Source organism: Hibiscus syriacus, unplaced genomic scaffold (genome assembly GCF_006381635.1).
Source record: "Hibiscus syriacus cultivar Baekdansim isolate YM2019G1 unplaced genomic scaffold, ASM638163v2 tig00002237_pilon, whole genome shotgun sequence".
In the NCBI taxonomy this organism is placed as follows: Eukaryota; Viridiplantae; Streptophyta; class Magnoliopsida; order Malvales; family Malvaceae; genus Hibiscus; species Hibiscus syriacus.
The window spans coordinates 3,832,219-3,851,217 of NW_024061918.1; positions in this window are offsets into that span (position 1 = coordinate 3,832,219).

Below are 18,999 nucleotides of genomic sequence, written 5' to 3' on the forward strand. Positions count from 1 at the left end.
AAGGTCCATATAAAAATATATGCCCTCTAAATCTACTCAAGGTATACTCTGTGAAACGTCTGGTCTGGAATGTACTAATGCAATAGGCTCCTCAACGATCCCTACTAACCTAAGCACGGAAACACATTCCATACGATGAGTTCGCAAGCTCGGTTCTACGAAAATAACTATGCAATACTACATGAACATGCCGGTGTGCAAAGTCATAAACATGCAAAAGTACATAACAAACAAAACAGGCCAAGTAGTGTGGAATGAGGAATTTACGTGCATCTCGGACAACACACTAGCCTTAGAACAGGATAGCTTTATAGAAGAACTATAATTTGTGTAAATCACTTATAACCCTTAGTCTATATCAGATACTCGAGAGGCCAGGATAAAGACCGAAATTTACGTGCATTGAAAGCTCACATTTTGAACCTAGTCGAGCATAGAGTACGATTTCATAATTTACGTGCGTCATAATTCATACCAGTACGACTAGGAATTTAAGTGCATCGGATGCGTACCAACAGACAATATTCGGATATTCTTAAACAAAAGACGATCGTCATAACACTAGAGTAACACATGCGTCTTAGCCATTTCTCGAACATCATACAAAGGCCAATATTATGTAATCATATCTTGTTTTATTTCTAGGTGATAAATTAGTTAACTTGTTTGTTATCACTTGCATTGAATACTTGAAGCTTAAACGAAATCAAAACACCCAAGCCCAAACACCTAAATCGTTTAAACCAAAATTGCCCAAAAATCACTAAGGGTATCGATATTGTGCCATCAGTATCGATACTGACCCCTTGGGTATCGATACCCACTTGAGTATCGATACCAAAATTAGCTTCGATGTTTTGAAAAAATCCTTGGTATCGACACTCCTATGGGGAGTATCGATACTATACCCTGGGTATCGATACTCCTATGAGTACCGATACCAAATTTGGCTTTCATATTTCCAAAAAGGCATCAGTATCGATACTGACTCTCTGAGTATCGATATTAGACCCTGAGTATCGATACTCTTTGAAGGGGTATCGATATCCACCCTCAAAATTGCCTTGTTTTTTCCTTTCACTAAGAACAGTATTAGTAGTATTCTTGCAGTACCGATACTGACACACTGAAGTGCTCTGTTTTGAGTGTAAAATCACAACCAAAACTCACCCATTAAGTCCCCTAAGACTATTAAACATTTTTAAAGTCTTATTTAAGGTCTTAGAGGTCAAAAGGTACTAACTTTCATGCTTGCAAACAACCAATATGAAATTTATCATGAAATTACTCTAGCATGCTTCCATGAATAAAACATACCATGAATGCACATATAATGACCTACATGTGGTATGGTCAAGTTAGAATCGTGTTACCTTGAAGCTAGGTGACTGAAAAACATTCTTGAGCCACCCAAGAGTGAGTTTCTCCTTGCCCTTTGCCTTAGAGCACTCCCCTTCTCTTGCGCTAATTAAAATAAAGGGAATGAGTTATTAACTCGTTGAAATACTTGGAATGAGTTTGGAAACGTTTCAACAACTTAAAACTCTCCCAAAAATATATTGAATCCTAAGATTCCATAAACCCCACTAAAACCCACTCTTGGAAAAAAAAATAGGCCAAAACATTGAAACGGGGGATTAAATGAAAGCTTGGAGGATGAAGATTGTAAATCTTACCTTGGAATTTCAAACGGGAGCCTAAAACTCTTAAAGTTTTCAACTTTTTTTTGGCTCTCGAAGAGGAAGGAAGATGCAGAGTAGAAAGAATAAGACAAGCTTTGTGGTGTAAAAGAGATATCATAAACATACATGAGATCATCCCAAATTAATGGGATTCGGCCTTTGGTTAAAAAATTGGGTTATTTGCTCACCTAGTCCCTCCATATTTGGGTCAAGATTAAAAACACCTTTTTTAAAGCTTATCGGGCTCATCATAAGCCGAAATCAAATCTATTTGGGTCCAAAGCTTCATGGGTTAAAGGAGATTATCCTAATGTCTCTCCTAACCCAAAATTTGGGGTGTTACAAGGATAGGTCTGAAGTCTAATTGAGACATGGTAGAAGTCTTACCATCCACATTGGATCTATGACTTAATGGGAGAAGAAAGAAGAAGAAGAAGTAAGAGTAGACAATAGTGTAAAACGGTTAGCCTTTCTCCTTAAACCAATGTCCAAACACTATAAAATCTCAAGATACCAGTCCCTATTTCATTAATGGTATAAATACACTTTTGATCTCTTCTATTTAATCTCATAATCAAAAAAAAAATCTTTTATGGTTAATTGAAACCAATTTGCATCCAATTAAGCTCGCATCCCAACGATTTCAATTTCGAAATTCACACGGCTCACATATTTCTTGGGTCAATCCTCATACATTGACTTGAAATTTTTCAATTACAAAACAATTTGGTGTAGTAGTGAAAATCATACACTAAATATAATTATATTGCTTCATGATAAATTAATAATACATCTTAATTATTAAAATTTATTTATTTCATAATTCTAATCATATTAATATAGTATTTTATATTATTTTAAATGATTTTGGATTAGAGTTAAACATAATATTTTGAATATTTTAATTTTTAAGAGAAAAATGAGATAATTCATTTGAAATACAAGATCTAAAACATAAAATCAATTTAATATTTTCAACAATGATAAATAACTATGCACTTATCAGATTCAAAGATATTTTTTTGTTTAAAATTTATATTAAATAAAAATTCAAAATAATTATCAAAGAGATTAAAAACAATAAATGTTAAAATTTTAATTTTTATAAGAAATGAAAATTTTCTACCACTTATCCAACACACCCAAATTAAATTATTAAATTGAGATAAATCAAATGGGTCCTTAAAATTCAAATAAGTTTTGACAACTGGTAAGAATTTGTGCTCTTAAGCCATATATATATTCATAAAATTCTCATCAATTTTAATGAAGTGTAGATTAAATTTCAAGATAAAGTCAAAATCCCATTAGACAAAACAGACTGGAATTATTAAAGCCTAATTAATGAATTTAAGGAAGACGAAAAAGATGGATACTTTTCAAGAAAAGGAGGTTGGTATTTTTAACAAAATTCGGCGCACAATACAGCTGCAATAGTTTGAGAATTTAGAGATTCTCTTCAATCGTCCGCACAAGATTTTTTTTTCTCGTTTTTGTTTTTTAGTGACGATAAAACATGCGTGACGAATAGTGAAGACAGCACTCGTCTCTCTCTTTATTAAAAAAAAAATGTAATTTCAACTTTAAAATATGTATTACTTTTGTTAATCACAAATATTCTCCAAAATGGGAATAATCTTATTGTTATATTTTCGGAGACGTTCTTCAAAAATAGTATTTCAACCTATGATTTATTTGAAATTTATACTATTCGAATGATTACAGTCGCAATTAAATTTTTAACAATTTCTCGTGATTTGTCTAAATTAAACATGTTCCAGCACCTGTAATTATTTTGTCTAAGTAAATCTACAAATAGTAATCGTTATTATATGTTTAATACCAATCGTCCTATAACTGGGTTTTTATATTTGAGAAAAGACTCAAAGAGAATTCTCTGGACTTTCTTCTCCTTTTACAGTCTTTCTTCATGTCGCAACCGTCTTTCGGTTGGGCCCCGGAATTGGGCTTCGACTTAGGAAAATGGATTGGAGTCGCCACCGATCATTTATTTTAAGAATAAAACGGGTTGATCGGATACCCTATTTCTTACCTGATCTGCGTCTTACCAGAGATGTGTCGGATTCGGGAGTCGGTTACAGTCAAGGAAGGGCTAGCACCCTTGAACTGCCCTTTCGGTACTGTGTAATTTCCAGTTGTCTTTAATTAAGAAAATTAAAAGTTAAATTACAAGGTAAAATATTGATCCAAAATGCTTACCACTGATTGTTTGAAGTTCTCTCAAAAAGCCAAGGAAAGGGTTAGGTAATGAAAGTAATAAAATAGAAAAATAAGGCGAACAAACGAAATAATATAAAAATCAATGTACACAAAAAAAAGGAATGAAATATGACTAAATATAAATAAAATATGCAAAGAAAAAAACGAGAATACAAATAACGAAAAAAGAAGAAAAAATATAAATGGATAAAAATACACATAAAAAAAAATATAAAACAATGAAAATGAAAAAAAAAAATATGCGTAATATACATATAATAAAAATAACAGTTATAATAGTAAAAAATAGTAATGAAATGATAATGATGAAAATAATAAATAAAAAATATATATATATATATATATGTAGAATATAAAAAATACATAAAAGATATATAAAAAAAAGTAAAACAAATGAGTAATACATATACGTATATAATAATAAAAAAATATAATATAATAGCATAAATAAATAAATAATAATAATAGTAAAAAGTAAAAGGGGAAAATAAATAAAATAAAAATGGAATAAATAATTAATGAGTGAAACGAGAAATATATATATTAAAGTATAAAAAAAAGAAAAATATCAATAATAGGTAAAATGAAAATATATATATATATGTATATACATACATAAATACAAAAAAAATAAAATGTTAATAGAAATATAATTATAAGATAAAATGAGTAAGGTTGGTAAATAATATAAAAAAAATAAAAAAAAAATACATATATAACGTATAAAATTATAAGATGTAGTAGCTAGATAAAGAAATGACCAAAAAGTTAATTAAAATAATATATGTATTAACACTAAGTATATAGATGAAATATATAGAAAATACGTATATATATACATATATAATTACATGATATGGAATGAATAAAAAAGGTTAGCATAAGTATTAAATTGAATCAAAAACAAGTTAAGTGGCTAAATTGAAAGAAAATCAGAAACCGAGGCTGAATCCTAAAGAAAACTGAGTTCAAAATTGAAATTAGGGACCGAATCGAGCCCTTAACAAGACGAGAGGACCAATCGTGTAGTTTCTCCTTTTGTTACGGAAAAAACATACGGATTTTTTAGTATATCATTTACAAATGTTTTGTAAAAATCATTCATTCTCTCAAATAGCCGAGCCCCTCCCCTTCTCTTCATTCTCTCGTCTGCTCTTAGGCCATGAAGAACACTGGCCGTGGATTCCCAGAAAACGACCTTACGCCGCCTCGCCGGCCGCCGTTGGTTGGCGCCTGGCGCCGATCATCGGCGGCAAATCCTGAAAAATTCGTTTTTTTGACAGCCCCTCTCTCCCCCGACTCAAATCTCAAATCTGTTTTTTGAAATAGGCCTCGGGGGAGGGTAGATCCGAGATCAAAGTCTCAATCCCTCCCCTAAAAGTTCATCGGCCAAAAACGTTTTTTGGGGTTCGATCTGAACCAAAAGCGACGGATAAGAACACAAGCAAGGATCACTCGAGCAAGAAGGTGAGCAAAGATATACCTTTCTTTTATTTCCACTTCAAAAAAAAATCTTACAAAAAAAAAAACGCCTTGGTTGCTTTGAGTTTCCTGGTATTTTCTGTTAACCCCCGTAATCTCCCCTCCCTCTCGTGAGAATTACATCTTTATTTATAGTATAAAGAGAAAACTATATTTAGAATCCTATCTTCACTAGAATCCTAATGCTTGTTGTCTTCTCTTATGATTTGTTGGTTTGTTGCCGAGAAGCATGGAGACGTGAGGATAAGAGGCCTTCGGTGTGGAGGAGTCCTTGAGCGAAGCATGCGGCGCTGGATGGGGGAAACTGCTAGGGTTGCGCGTGTTGGGTTTGGGCCTGGTGCTGTTGGGCCCTGAAAAGAAAAGAAAAAAATGTAATAAATATATAATATAATTTATAATATAAATATATATATATAAGGACGAAATTTAGTGTATTCAGCTGCCCCTCTTTGCTCATTGTCGTGTAACGAAAATAGAGCAAAGATTAAAAGACATAAATTTCGTCCACATCGAATATCCTCTGTCGTAGAGTTGAAATTCGATGTTGAGACTGTTTTTTAAAACACAAGATGACTCCCTCGTTGTGAGGTTGAGTTAAAACTGGAAGATTCTGAGCCTGAATCCTTCGTCGTGAAATTGAAATCGAACTCGTGAAGTTGAAATCGAACTCAGAGTTCTGGAGGTAGCTCATGGATCGTCTTCTAGCCAAAGATACTTCGTTGTGAAGCTGAAATTGGGTAATTGTTTATTGACAACCAGCGGTCCCTTCGTCATGAAGTTGAACTTGCGTTGCCTGGAGTCCAATATCCTTCGTTGTGAAGTTGAAATTGGCTCTGAATTTGAGAAATGTTTGTTGACAACCAGCGGTCCCTTCGTCGTGAAGTTGAACTTGCGTTGTCTGGAGTCCAATATCCTTCGTTGTGAAGTTGAAATTAGCTCTGAATTTGAGAAATGTTTGTTGACAACCAGCGGTCCCTTCGTCTTGAAGTTGAACTTGCGTTGTCTGGAGTCCAATATCCTTCGTTGTGAAGTTGAAATTGGCTCTGAAATTGAGAAATGTTTGTTGACAACCAGCGGTCCCTTCGTCGTGAAGTTGAACTTGCGTTGTCTGGAGTCCAATATCCTTCGTTGTGAAGTTGAATTTGGCTCTGAAATTGAGAAATGTTTGTTGACAACCAGCGGTCCCTTCGTCGTGAAGTTGAACTTGCGTTGTCTGGAGTCCAATATCCTTCGTTGTGAAGTTGAGATTGGCTCTGGGTAAAACCTGCAAAGATATGCATATATGTGATGTTATGGATGTCATGCTCTTAGGTATGCCTAAAATGCATATGCAACATATGTTATTCTGAGCTCTGGAGAGTAATCTCAATCTCCGGTGGCCTGTCGTTGTTGACTCTTGAGCTTGAAGTTCCGATCTCTGATCTTGAATTCTTCAAATATTTAATGATGATTTTTTTTTTTTTGGTGCTCCTCAACCATCTCAAGCATGTGCATGAGCCTTGATCGGCTTCTGGATACCTGTACTTTTCAATGAATCTTTGTACAGTAATATGCGATTATCTTTCATAAAAATAAATAAATCATTAGGTTTAAATCTAATTCAAGATGCTCAAAAGGAATTGGAGGAAAGATGGTCTTTATTCATAAGGGAGGAGAAGAACAAATAATACATGGCAAACATTCTAGAAAACGAATACACAATGATGTGTAAATGAATGTCTTAGATCTCGATAACGTGGGCACTTCCGAGTTGAAAAGCCGTTTGGTGACTTTGAATGCAGCCTTTGCCAAAGGATCTTTGAAAATGCGACAACGTTTGGGAGGGTGCAATATTTCTCCGATTTGTTGAGTTCGTAGAAGATTCATGTGCCGGGATGTTTCCACCGTTGATATCCAAATCGCCCTTTCCGGGTTTTCAACTTGGACCCATCCTTAGTTGCAAGACGCCCTTTGCGGGTTTTCATCTTGAACCCACCTTATTTTCTCTTTTTTCCCTCTTTTTTCTTTTTTCAATTTAGGGTGCCCTTTCGGGTTTTCACCCTAAACGTTTTTTTTTTTTTTTTTTTTTCAACTTAGGACGCCCTCTCGGGTTTTCATCCTAAGCGAAGTATTTCTTGACTGCGTCCGAGTTAATGGGATGTGGCAGCTCAGGTCCGTCCATTTCAGCCAGGATAAGGGCTCCTCCGGAGAAAGCCTTCTTCACGACATAAGGTCCTTCCCAATTTGGCGTCCATTTTCCTCGGAAATCTTTCTGGACTGGCCAAATTCTTTTTAGCACTAGATCCCCTTCACGGAATATTCTTGGGCGCACCTTTTTGTCGTGTGCTCGGATCATTCGTTTCTGATAGATTTGACCATGATGAATGGCTTTCAGTCTTTTTTCATCTATCAGATTAAGCTGATCATATCTGGATTGTGCCCACTCTGCATCATCTAGTTTGACTTCTGATAAGACCCTGAGAGACGGAATCTCGACTTCAATGGGTAGCACTGCTTCCATTCCATAGGCTAGTGAAAATGGAGTTGCCCCAGTCGATGTACGTACCGAGGTTCGATAAGCGAACAAAGCAAAAGGCAACTTCTCATGCCAGTCTTTGTAGGTTTCAGTTGTTTTCTCCACTATCTTCTTAATATTTTTGTTTGCTGCTTCTACTGCTCCGTTCATCTTTGGTCTGTAAGCAGTGAAATTGTGATGTTTTATGTTGAACTGTTCGCAAGCAGCACTCACCATCTTGTTGTTCAAGTTTGTTGCGTTATCGGTGATAATCCTTTCAGGTAGACCATACCGACATATAATTTCTTTCTTCAGAAACTTGCAAATAGTGGATTGAGTGACACTGGCGTATGACGCAGCCTCTATCCATTTCGTGAAATAATCAATTGCTACGAGAATGAAATGGTGACCATTCGAAGCCTTCGGATGAATTTGACCGATAACGTCCATGCCCCACACAGAAAAAGGCCATGGTGACGTCATTACATGAAGTGGATGGGGTGGAACATTTATCTTGTCTCCATAAATCTGACATTTATGACATCTCCTAGCATAGTTGATGCAATCACTTTCCAGTGTGGACCAAAAATATCCGCATCTCATTATTTGTCTTGCCATCATATGCCCATTTGCATGTGCTCCACAAACCTCATCATGTACTTCCTCCACTATCATTTTTGCCTCTTCAACATCGACGCATCTTAACAGAACTTGGTTATGGCCTTTCTTGTATAAAACCTCTCTGTCAAGGACATATCCAGCTGCCAACCTTCTAAGGGTTCTTTTATCGGTTTCGGTGGCTTTTTCTGGATAACTCCGATGCTTGATATACTGCAGAATGTCGTAGTACCAAGGCTTAGTATCTTTCACTTCTTCAATTTGGTAACAATGAGCTGGATACTCATACGACTGCATGTTAATTGGCATCATTTCAGACTCCCCGCCAACCTTGAATGTGGCAGCCAAGGTAGCTAAAGCGTCAGCCATTTGATTTTCTTCTCTAGGCACGTAGTGGAAGGTGACTTCGTCGAACTCTTCGAGCAGATCCAACACTAGTTTTCGGTATTCTAATAGCTTTATATCCTTGGTTTCCCACTCTCCTCGGAGCTGATAGATTACTAAGGCTGAGTCTCCATACACCCGCAAAGTCTTTATATTTTGCCCCAGTGCAGCCCGAATTCCCAAGACACAGGCTTCATATTCTGCCATGTTATTGGTACAATCAAAGTTCAGTCTGCTGGTAAATGGGTAGTGACTCCCTTCTGGGGAGACTAGAATTGCCCCGACACCATGTCCTAGTGCATTTGACGCCCCATCGAAGTGCATTCTCCAGGAACCGTCCGTTGAAATGCTTGCTTCCTCTAAAGATATGGCCATTAAGTCCTCGTCTGGGAAATCAAAGTCCAGCGGCTCATAGCTCTCATCAGTTCTGCTTGCCAAAAAATCGGATATGGCGCTGCCTTTTACCGCTTTTTGGCTCACGTATTCGATGTCAAATCCAGACAAAAGAATCTGCCATCGGGCTAACCTTCCGGATAGAGCAGGTACACCCATCATGTATTTTAGTGGGTCTAACTTGGAAATCAGCCAAGTGGTGTGATACAACATGTATTGTCGAAGTCTTTTTGTAGCCCATATCAGGGCACAACAAACCTTCTCAATAGGAGGATACCGGACCTCGCAATCGGTGAACTTTTTGCTTAAGTAGTAGATGGCTCTTTCCTTCTTCCCAGACTCGTCGTGTTGACCCATAACACACCCCATGGAGTTCTCGAATATGGAGAGATACAAAAACAGGGGTTTTCCTGGGATAGGGGACATCAGGACAGGAGTGTGAGACAAGTACTCTTTTACCTTCTCAAATGCAATCTGACAGTTTTTATCCCATGCTCCAGGGCTATTCTTTCGGAGGAGACGAAAGATGGGGTCACATTTGTCGGTTAACTGAGAGATAATCGAGCTATGTAGTTTAGTCTGCCCAGAAAACCTCGGACTTCTTTTTGGGTTCGTGGTGGAGGTAGATTCTGGATAGCCTTAACCTTATCAGGATCGACCTGTATGCCTCTTCTGCTGACTATAAAGCCTAATAGTTTTCCAGATGTTACCCCGAAGGTACATTTGCTAGGGTTTAGTCTCAGTTGGAACTTTCTCAATCTCTGGAAGAGCTTCTTCAGATTCTTGACATGTTCATTCTCGGTTTGTGCCTTAACAATCATGTCGTCAACATAAACTTCGATCTCTTGGTGCATCATGTCGTGGAACAAGGTAACCATAGCCCTCTGATATGTTGCCCCAGCATTCTTTAATCCGAAAGGCATCACTTTGTAACAGAAAGTTCCCCACATTGTGACGAAAGTGGTCTTCTCCATGTCTTCGGGATGCATCTTGATCTGATTGTACCCCGAAAATCCATCCATGAATGAAAAGTAGGCGTTCCCGGCCGTATTGTCCACCAAAGTGTCTATGTGTGGCAGAGGAAAGTTGTCCTTGGGACTGGCCTTATTAAGGTCCCGGTAATCGACACACATGCGTACTTTCCCGTCCTTTTTCAGCACAGGCACTATGTTGGCTACCCACTCAGGGTATTTGGCCACTTGGAGAAAACCGGCATCAAATTGCTTTTTAACTTCTTCCTTGATCTTAAGGAGCATTTCTGGTCGCATTCTTCTCAGTTTTTGCTGCACTGGTTTGAATTCTGGTTTGATTGGTAGTTTGTGAACTACCATATCTGTGTCTAGTCCCGGCATGTCTTGATACGACCAAGCAAACACATCTTCGTACTCTTGAAGTAAGACTATCAGGTTTTTTCTTGCTTCAGTCGAAAGAGTTGTGCCGATTTTAACCTCCTTTCGATCTTCCTCAGTGGCCAGATTTAAGATTTCGACCGCCTCCTCATGCGGCAGTATTTGCTTTTCTTCTTTTTCTATCATTCTCAACAATTCGGTAGGTAAGTTGTACTCTTCTTCATTATCGCATTCTTCAAATTCCCCAAGACAAATGGTTGATTCAAAATCCACCTCCGGATTAGGGTCATTAGTGCCCACATTATCGTTATCTGGGAACCTGAAAGGAGGAAGATGTGTATGTGTGAGAGGATAATATCCCACACGGAATGGTCAAGAACTAACTTTGAGAGTAACTGGAAATGAAATACTGAAGGAGATAGATAATGAATAAAAGAAACTTTGTTTGCCATGGAAAAGAAAAAAACGCATCCTTTATTAAACTTAAACAAAACATTTATTCACCCTTACAAAAGATCACCTATTGCCCCGGGTATAGGCAAATAGGGATAGTTCGAATATTACTCTGAAAGATTCTTGTAAACCACAGGTAGTTCTTCCACCGACCAACTGCTAGGCACGAACCCATGTGGCAGAAGGCATATCCCGGATCTATCTCCGTTGTCAACATCTTCTGTGGTCACGGCATTAACGTTCAGATCTTCCAGAGCCGTTTCTAACGCGGATGTGGTGGTCTCAAACACATAACCACCTGACTTGAATGTTCTGAAGAGCGGCGGGAATGTCATAGGCTTCCATTGGAGTTCGTTTCCGGTTAATCTGGCTAACCTTCTCTCCCGGTTCTTTTGGATTTCCTTTCTCTTTTCATGATAACCGGGCTGAAATCCGAGCCCAAATTGGTCTAATTTTGGGATAGGACGGACAGATTTGATCATTCCTTGCAAATATTTCCCAAAACCTCTCCCGGTTCTGGCGCCTCGGCCTAGGGTTTGCTTGATCTCCATCCTTGTGCATTTGGAGAGTCGAGGTCTTGGGATTCTCCTTCCTTCCGCCACAAATGTGGCATTCACAAACTCTAAGGAGCGGAACGAACATTCTACCGCTTCTTCGTCTACTTCGATGTATGGAGCCTCCGTGGTCACGCTTGCCACGATATCTTCCTCAGCGTTGATAGTTACTAAGGCTCCGTCGATAACAAATTTAACTTTCTGGTGCAACGTGGAGGGTACTGCACCTGCTTGATGAATCCATGGCCTTCCCAAAAGACAGCTATAGGACGGCATGATATCCATCACAAGGAACTCAACATCATAGGTGGCTGGTCCGATGGTCAATGGTACCTCAATCTTTCCGATTACCTCTCTTTTGGTCCCATCAAATGCTCGGACCACATTCTGACAAGCTCTCATATGAGAGGTATCTATTGGTAGCCTTTTCAATGTAATCAAAGGCATCACGTTCAAGGCTGAACCATTATCGATTAAGACACTTGGTAAAGCGTGCCCCTTACAGTAGGTAGTAATGTGTAACGCCTTCGTTCGGCCTCTTCCTCCTGATGGAATCTCATCATCTGAAAACGAGATGAGATTATCAGCTTGAATATTGTTCACCAGTCGATCCATCTTGCTGACTGGTATGTCTTGTGGCACGAACGTTTGATTAAGGACATTCAACAACACTTCTCGGTGTGCTTCCGAGCTTAAAAATAATGCTAGCATTGAAGTACGTGTAGGTAAGTTATGGAGCTGTTCTACAATGTTGTACTCGATGTGCTTCAAGATCTTGAGGAACTCTTTAGCTTCTTCCTCCTTTATAGGTTCATTGACGACTAGCACATCTTCTTTGAATGACTCCAGTGGTCTTTGCCCCACTTTACTATTACCTCCTCTGGAAGTACTCACCTGACATTCGTACTTCCATGGCACTTGCCGATTGTCCTTATATTGAAAAGGCCGCGGTGCGGTGATTACCACCTTGGCTGGTGTTGTCACTGTCATACTTGCCTTAGGGGTAATTATCAAAGGACTACCCCTACCAAATTTTCTATCTGGTGATTCTCCGGTGGCACAAACATCTGCTTCCCAAGAATCTTAAATTTCTTCGTAAAATTCCAACTCCTTTCGATCCATCATGAGCTGGACTAACAATCTGAACTATGGGCAATCTTGCACCTTATGCCCTTCTTTGTTGTGGTAACCACAATGGTTACCATCTTCGTTTTCTATCGTATCTGAATATGGTGCAAGAAATCCTGCCTTTACCATATGGCTCCATACCCAAGCCAAAGGAGATTTAACCTCTGAAACACTCAATTTAACTTCCCTGCCCCCTTCGGTAGTAACGGCATTGATTCCTGTCTCCTGATGATTGGGCAAGGGATTCTGGGCGACGTTTGGTGCTCCGGAGTTGAAAGTGATCCAATTCTTGTTTCTCATCCGTTGCACAAGTCTCTTGAATGCGAGACAACTTTCAATCGAATGCCCCTGCACACCACCATGGTATTCGCAGTGAGCGCTCTCGTCGTACCATTTCGGGTAAGGGGGATTTATTGGATTCATAGGATAAGGCGACACTGCATGAGTGTCGAAGAGCTGTTGGTATAATTCTTTATACGTCATGGGAATGGGGTCAAACTGTTCCCTTTCCCTTTCTCTTCTTGGTTCTCTCTGGTTCTGTCTAGAAGTACCGGATGGTACAGCTGCTGTGGAATTTGAGCTCGAGATCGTAACCCCCTTGCTGACACTGTAGGTGTTTACATTGTTGATCTCTCGCTCCTTGTTTTTCATGGGAGGCTTTTTACTGGAGTCTCCTCCCTCAATCTTTCCTTGTTTAATGGCCAACTCGATCATTTCGCCGGCCATGACTAAATCTGAAAAACTCCCCGACGTGATTGCTACCAAATGCCCGAAGTAAGGTGCCCTCAGGGTCTGTACAAACAGCTTTCTAGTTTCCTTTTCATCCAAAGGTGGATGAACTTGCACAGATAAATCCCTCCATCTCTGTGCGTACTGTCAGAAACTCTCATTGTGTTTCTTCTCCAGGCTTTGTAACATGACCCGGTCTGGTCTCATATCGTTGATATGCTTATACTGCTCCAGGAAAGACTTGGCTAAGTCTTTCCACGTCTTGATATGAGTTCGGCTAAGCTGGTTGTACCACCGAATAGCTGAACCGGACAGGCTCTCCTGAAAACAATGGATCAGGAGTTGATCATTCCCTCCATATCCTGTCATCTTTCGACAGAACATAGTGATATGGGCTGAAGGGCAGCTGTTCCCGTCGAACTTCTCAAACTCAGGAATTTTAAACTTTGGTGGAAGTACCAAGTCTGGAACTAGGCTTAGCTCCATTGCGTCCACTCCATAATAATCATGGTCTCCCTGGACCATCTTTATTTGATCTTCTAATATTTTTATCTTTTCTTCCATCTTTTTGGCTTTATCTTCCTCGTCAAAGTCTGGGACATTATAATCATCCGGATGATCATCAGGGATGATTGTAGAAGTTTGTATCTTCACAGCAGGTGCAACTTTCGCTTTGGTAGCGAATGAGTCTCCGGGTAGTGCTGCTTTCCCTTTAGTAGCAGATGCGTCCCCGGGTAATATTCCGGGTGAGAGAACCACTTGCGGGGTTGGTGGTATGGCCACCCCCTCGGAAGAGATGCCCCCTGATGCACTAGCTTGCTGTAGACCTGACAACTTGGCTACGATTTGGTCGACCAAGGACTCCTGATTTTTCTTGATGGACTCAAGAGTACTTTCACTGTTCTGAGCCATCTTATCTTCTAGCTCCTTTTGAAGTCTTGCCATGTGTTCTTCGATCTTCTCCATTCTGGCTTCCATTTGTCTCTTTTTTGCTCGAGTATTGTGCGGGTGATGTGTATCTGATGCTTGCGGTGGTAAGCTCGGTGTCTGAGACATGTTCTGTTAGTTAATATGAATGTAAAAACATGGAAAATATAAAATAAACAAACATGAAATATAAAATGCAAGGAATGTAATGTATGATGTATGCAATTGGAGGCATTGATCCAGAAAAGTGTTCATTATTATAAATAATCCTTATTCAGACAAAAATGTTTTATCTTTTTAGAGACATAAAGACAGATTAAAGGTACATTCGGACTAAATCCTCTAGACCCCGAACAGCTTCCAGTAGGTTGACAAGTCTTCTGCCTTCATCTGTCACTGGTTGAATGCCTTGTCGAACCACACCAGCTTCCCTTGCTAGGCCGTGAAGATGACGGGCTGCTTTTTGCACTTGATCCAGGAAATCTCGGATGGTTGCGTCTCGGGCCCTCACCCTTCGTTGTGCTTGTTCCCAACGGAAACGCCATTGTAGTCCTCCGTCGAAGGGCACCATCTGAAGCTCGTTTGCTTGCCTGTTGAACCCATCTATAATAGCTTCTAACTCAGCTATCGTCTTGCCATCTTTCTCATGCTGTTTCTCTAAGTCAGCTACCCGAACTCTCAAGCGTTGGTTCTGATATTGACTATCTGCCAAGCGTCTTTGGGCAGTCTTTGTTTGTTCTTTCCAAGCTCTCTCATCAGGCCCCTCGAACTTCCTTTTCAGGCTATGAGCTTCGTCTTTCCAGTATTCAGAGGTTACCTTCAACTTGGAGTTATCCTTGACCTTATCTTGATACCCCTTTCTCAAGTCTTCGAGCTCAAAACGGACTCTTTTTTGTTCTTTTTCCAGTTTTTCTGCCCGATCTTTCTGAGAGTCAGCATCAAGCTTCCACTGATAACGTTCAGCTTCAAGTTCCTTTATCCTTTGCTTCAACTCATTATTCACGGCTTCAAACTCGGTTTTAGCTATCTCTAGTTCAGAAGGGACATGCCTGAGATGTTCCTCCATGGTCCGGGTGTCATCACAGTCTGGCACAGGGATATTGTCATTCTTTCTCAATCTTCGCCACTCCACATAATCCGGAGTGAGCATACTTCTGGCAGCTACAACATCCATCCGGAATACTTTCCTCCACGAATCGGCTACTTCTTTGATCATTTTCTTATAGCTGTCGCCGTGATACTCAAACTCTGACCTAGCTAACCCGCATGTTGCTGGGACAAACTGACGTGCTCCATATTGTCTAAGTGCTAATAGCGGAGCATACCCGACTGCTCCCCAAAGTCCAAGTAAGGTCACAGTGTCGGAGTCACCACATCGAAAAATAACATCACTGAGGAATAACCAAGGGGCTCTCCAAACAATATCTCGGTCTTGAAGATGCGTAAAGACCTTCATCCATTTTTCTTTCGAGGCGCCTTCATGCCACTTTAAGGTAATAAATTCACCTAGAGGTGAATAGGTGGTGCTGAAACGGCGGTAGGCAACCCCGTCAGTCTTCCAGAAGTGGCTGTGAATCCAGACTTGAAGGAGCTGAATGCACCCGGTGAATCTTCCTCCGCCAGTTCTCCGGCAATGATTGAGAGATCGAAAGGTCTCAGCCAAGATGGCTGGTGCTGGATTGACTCTTCTCGAGAGTTGTTCGAATAGCTCCACTACGGTGGCATCGATGTATCCCAAGGTCTTTGGGAATAAAATTAGACCATACAGACCTAATGCAAACAGGTCTATTGTCTTCCACTCATCAGGATGGTGCTTCATTAGTTGTTTGATATGAAGCCAAGCGATTCCTTCTCCACTACCCTTACATCGAGCTCGGTCAGTTACCCATTTTTCATCAACTCCGGCAACCTTAGCTAGTATATTTTTGAAAGGTTGACTTTTAATGTGCTTAAGGTAGGCCCGCTCGAGTTTGATGTTTTCACAATGCAGCAGTGTAGTGTACTCTTCTATGGTGGGCACCATGTCTTCCCGGTTAAAGGTGAAGCAACTGTATCCCGGGTTCCAGAATTGAACCAAGGCTCTAATTAAAGGCTCATCAATCTTAACATGAAGCAAAAGTGCAACATCACCGTACCGTTGACTGAACTTCTGTTTCACCTCATTCTTCCAACTGTCCCAGATATCCCGGAGCTCTTGTACGTCATTCTGCTTTAGGCTGATCGAGGCGTAGCTAACCAGCTCTGACACATAGCTGTCTTGAAGACTGTCTCCCTTTTCCTTCTGAGTCTTCTCGGACCATAGTCGTACCTCAGGGTTTTTAATCTCTTGTATTACAACACCTTTATCCATTAATTAAGATTATTTTGTGCGTAAAGAACGTCTTTTTAGGGATCAATGGCCTCTTGTTATGATGCAAATGCTAAAAATAAACACAAAGGCAAATGGTTAGTAAAATAAAAATAAATGGAAATAAATAAAAACAACAAAAAATAAATGGCAATAAAAACATAAGAAAAAACAAATGATTAGGAAACAATTGTCCTAGGTTTTGGAATGTGGTTTTGGGGTAGGCTCTATTTCTTCGAAGTCTCCTGGTTTAGGTTCTAAAAACGGTACCCGAGTTCTCCTTGCTGGTGCCCCCTTGGGCTTACCAGACCCTTAGTCCTAAACCCATCACAGGCTTGTGTGGACTAAGTTAAACTCGAGGGGACACATTCCCTTATGTCTATGCGGAGAATAAATTCACACGAAGACATAAGGTATATGAATCCCGAAGGCTACTTGCTAGGCATATGCGGTGAATAAATTCACACGAATGCGTCGCTTTCACCCCCACTTAAAGGGTTCGGAGCTCGGGTATAGAGCCTTTGGATGAAAAAGTTTGGAAAACTGAAATCATTAGAAAACGGTCAGTCCAACTATTTACTCGAAAAAATATAACCAAAAGTAAGTAATAAGGATCGAAATGTTACCTTAAAGTTTAAACTTACCCTTTTCATTAAAAAGACAACTGGAAATTACCTTAGCCTGACCCACTTACCTGTATCCCCAGCGGAGTCGCCAAGCTGTCGCAACCGTCTTTCGGTTGGGCCCCGGAATTGGGCTTCGACTTAGGAAAATGGATTGGAGTCGCCACCGATCATTTATTTTAAGAATAAAACGGGTTGATCGGATACCCTATTTCTTACCTGATCTGCGTCTTACCAGAGATGTGTCGGATTCGGGAGTCGGTTACAGTCAAGGAAGGGCTAGCACCCTTGAACTGCCCTTTCGGTACTGTGTAATTTCCAGTTGTCTTTAATTAAGAAAATTGAAAGTTAAATTACAAGGTAAAATATTGATCCAAAATGCTTACCACTGATTGTTTGAAGTTCTCTCAAAAAGCCAAGGAAAGGGTTAGGTAATGAAAGTAATAAAATAGAAAAATAAGGCGAACAAACGAAATAATATAAAAAATCAATGTACACAAAAAAAAGGAATGAAATATGACTAAATATAAAATAAAATATGCAAAGAAAAAAACGAGAATACAAATAACGAAAAAAGAAGAAAAAATATAAATGGATAAAAAATACACATAAAAAAAATAAAATATAAAACAATGAAAATGAAAAAAAAAAATATGTGTAATATACATATAATAAAAATAACAGTTATAATAGTAAAAAATAGTAATGAAATGATAATGATGAAAATAATAAATAAAAAAAAATATATATATATATATGTAGAATATAAAAAATACATAAAAGATATAAAAAAAAAAGTAAAACAAATGAGTAATACATATACGTATATAATAATAAAAAAATATAATATAATAGCATAAATAAATAAATAATAATAATAGTAAAAAGTAAAAGGGGAAAATAAATAAAATAAAAATGGAATAAATAATTAATGAGTGAAACGAGAAATATATATATTAAAGTATAAAAAAAAGAAAAATATCAATAATAGGTAAAATGAAAATATATATATATATGTATATACATACATAAATACAAAAAAAATAAAATGTTAATAGAAATATAATTATAAGATAAAATGAGTAAGGTTGGTAAATAATATAAAAAAAAATAAAAAAAAATACATATATAACGTATAAAATTATAAGATGTAGTAGCTAGATAAAGAAATGACCAAAAAGTTAATTAAAATAATATGTATTAACACTAAGTATATAGATGAAATATATAGAAAATACGTATATATATACATATATAATTACATGATATGGAATGAATAAAAAAGGTTAGCATAAGTATTAAATTGAATCAAAAACAAGTTAAGTGGCTAAATTGAAAGAAAATCAGAAACCGAGGCTGAATCCTAAAGAAAACTGAGTTCAAAATTGAAATTAGGGACCGAATCGAGCCCTTAACAAGACGAGAGGACCAATCGTGTAGTTTCTCCTTTTGTTACGGAAAAAACATACGGATTTTTTAGTATATCATTTACAAATGTTTTGTAAAAATCATTCATTCTCTCAAATAGCCGAGCCCCTCCCCTTCTCTTCATTCTCTCGTCTGCTCTTAGGCCATGAAGAACACTGGCCGTGGAT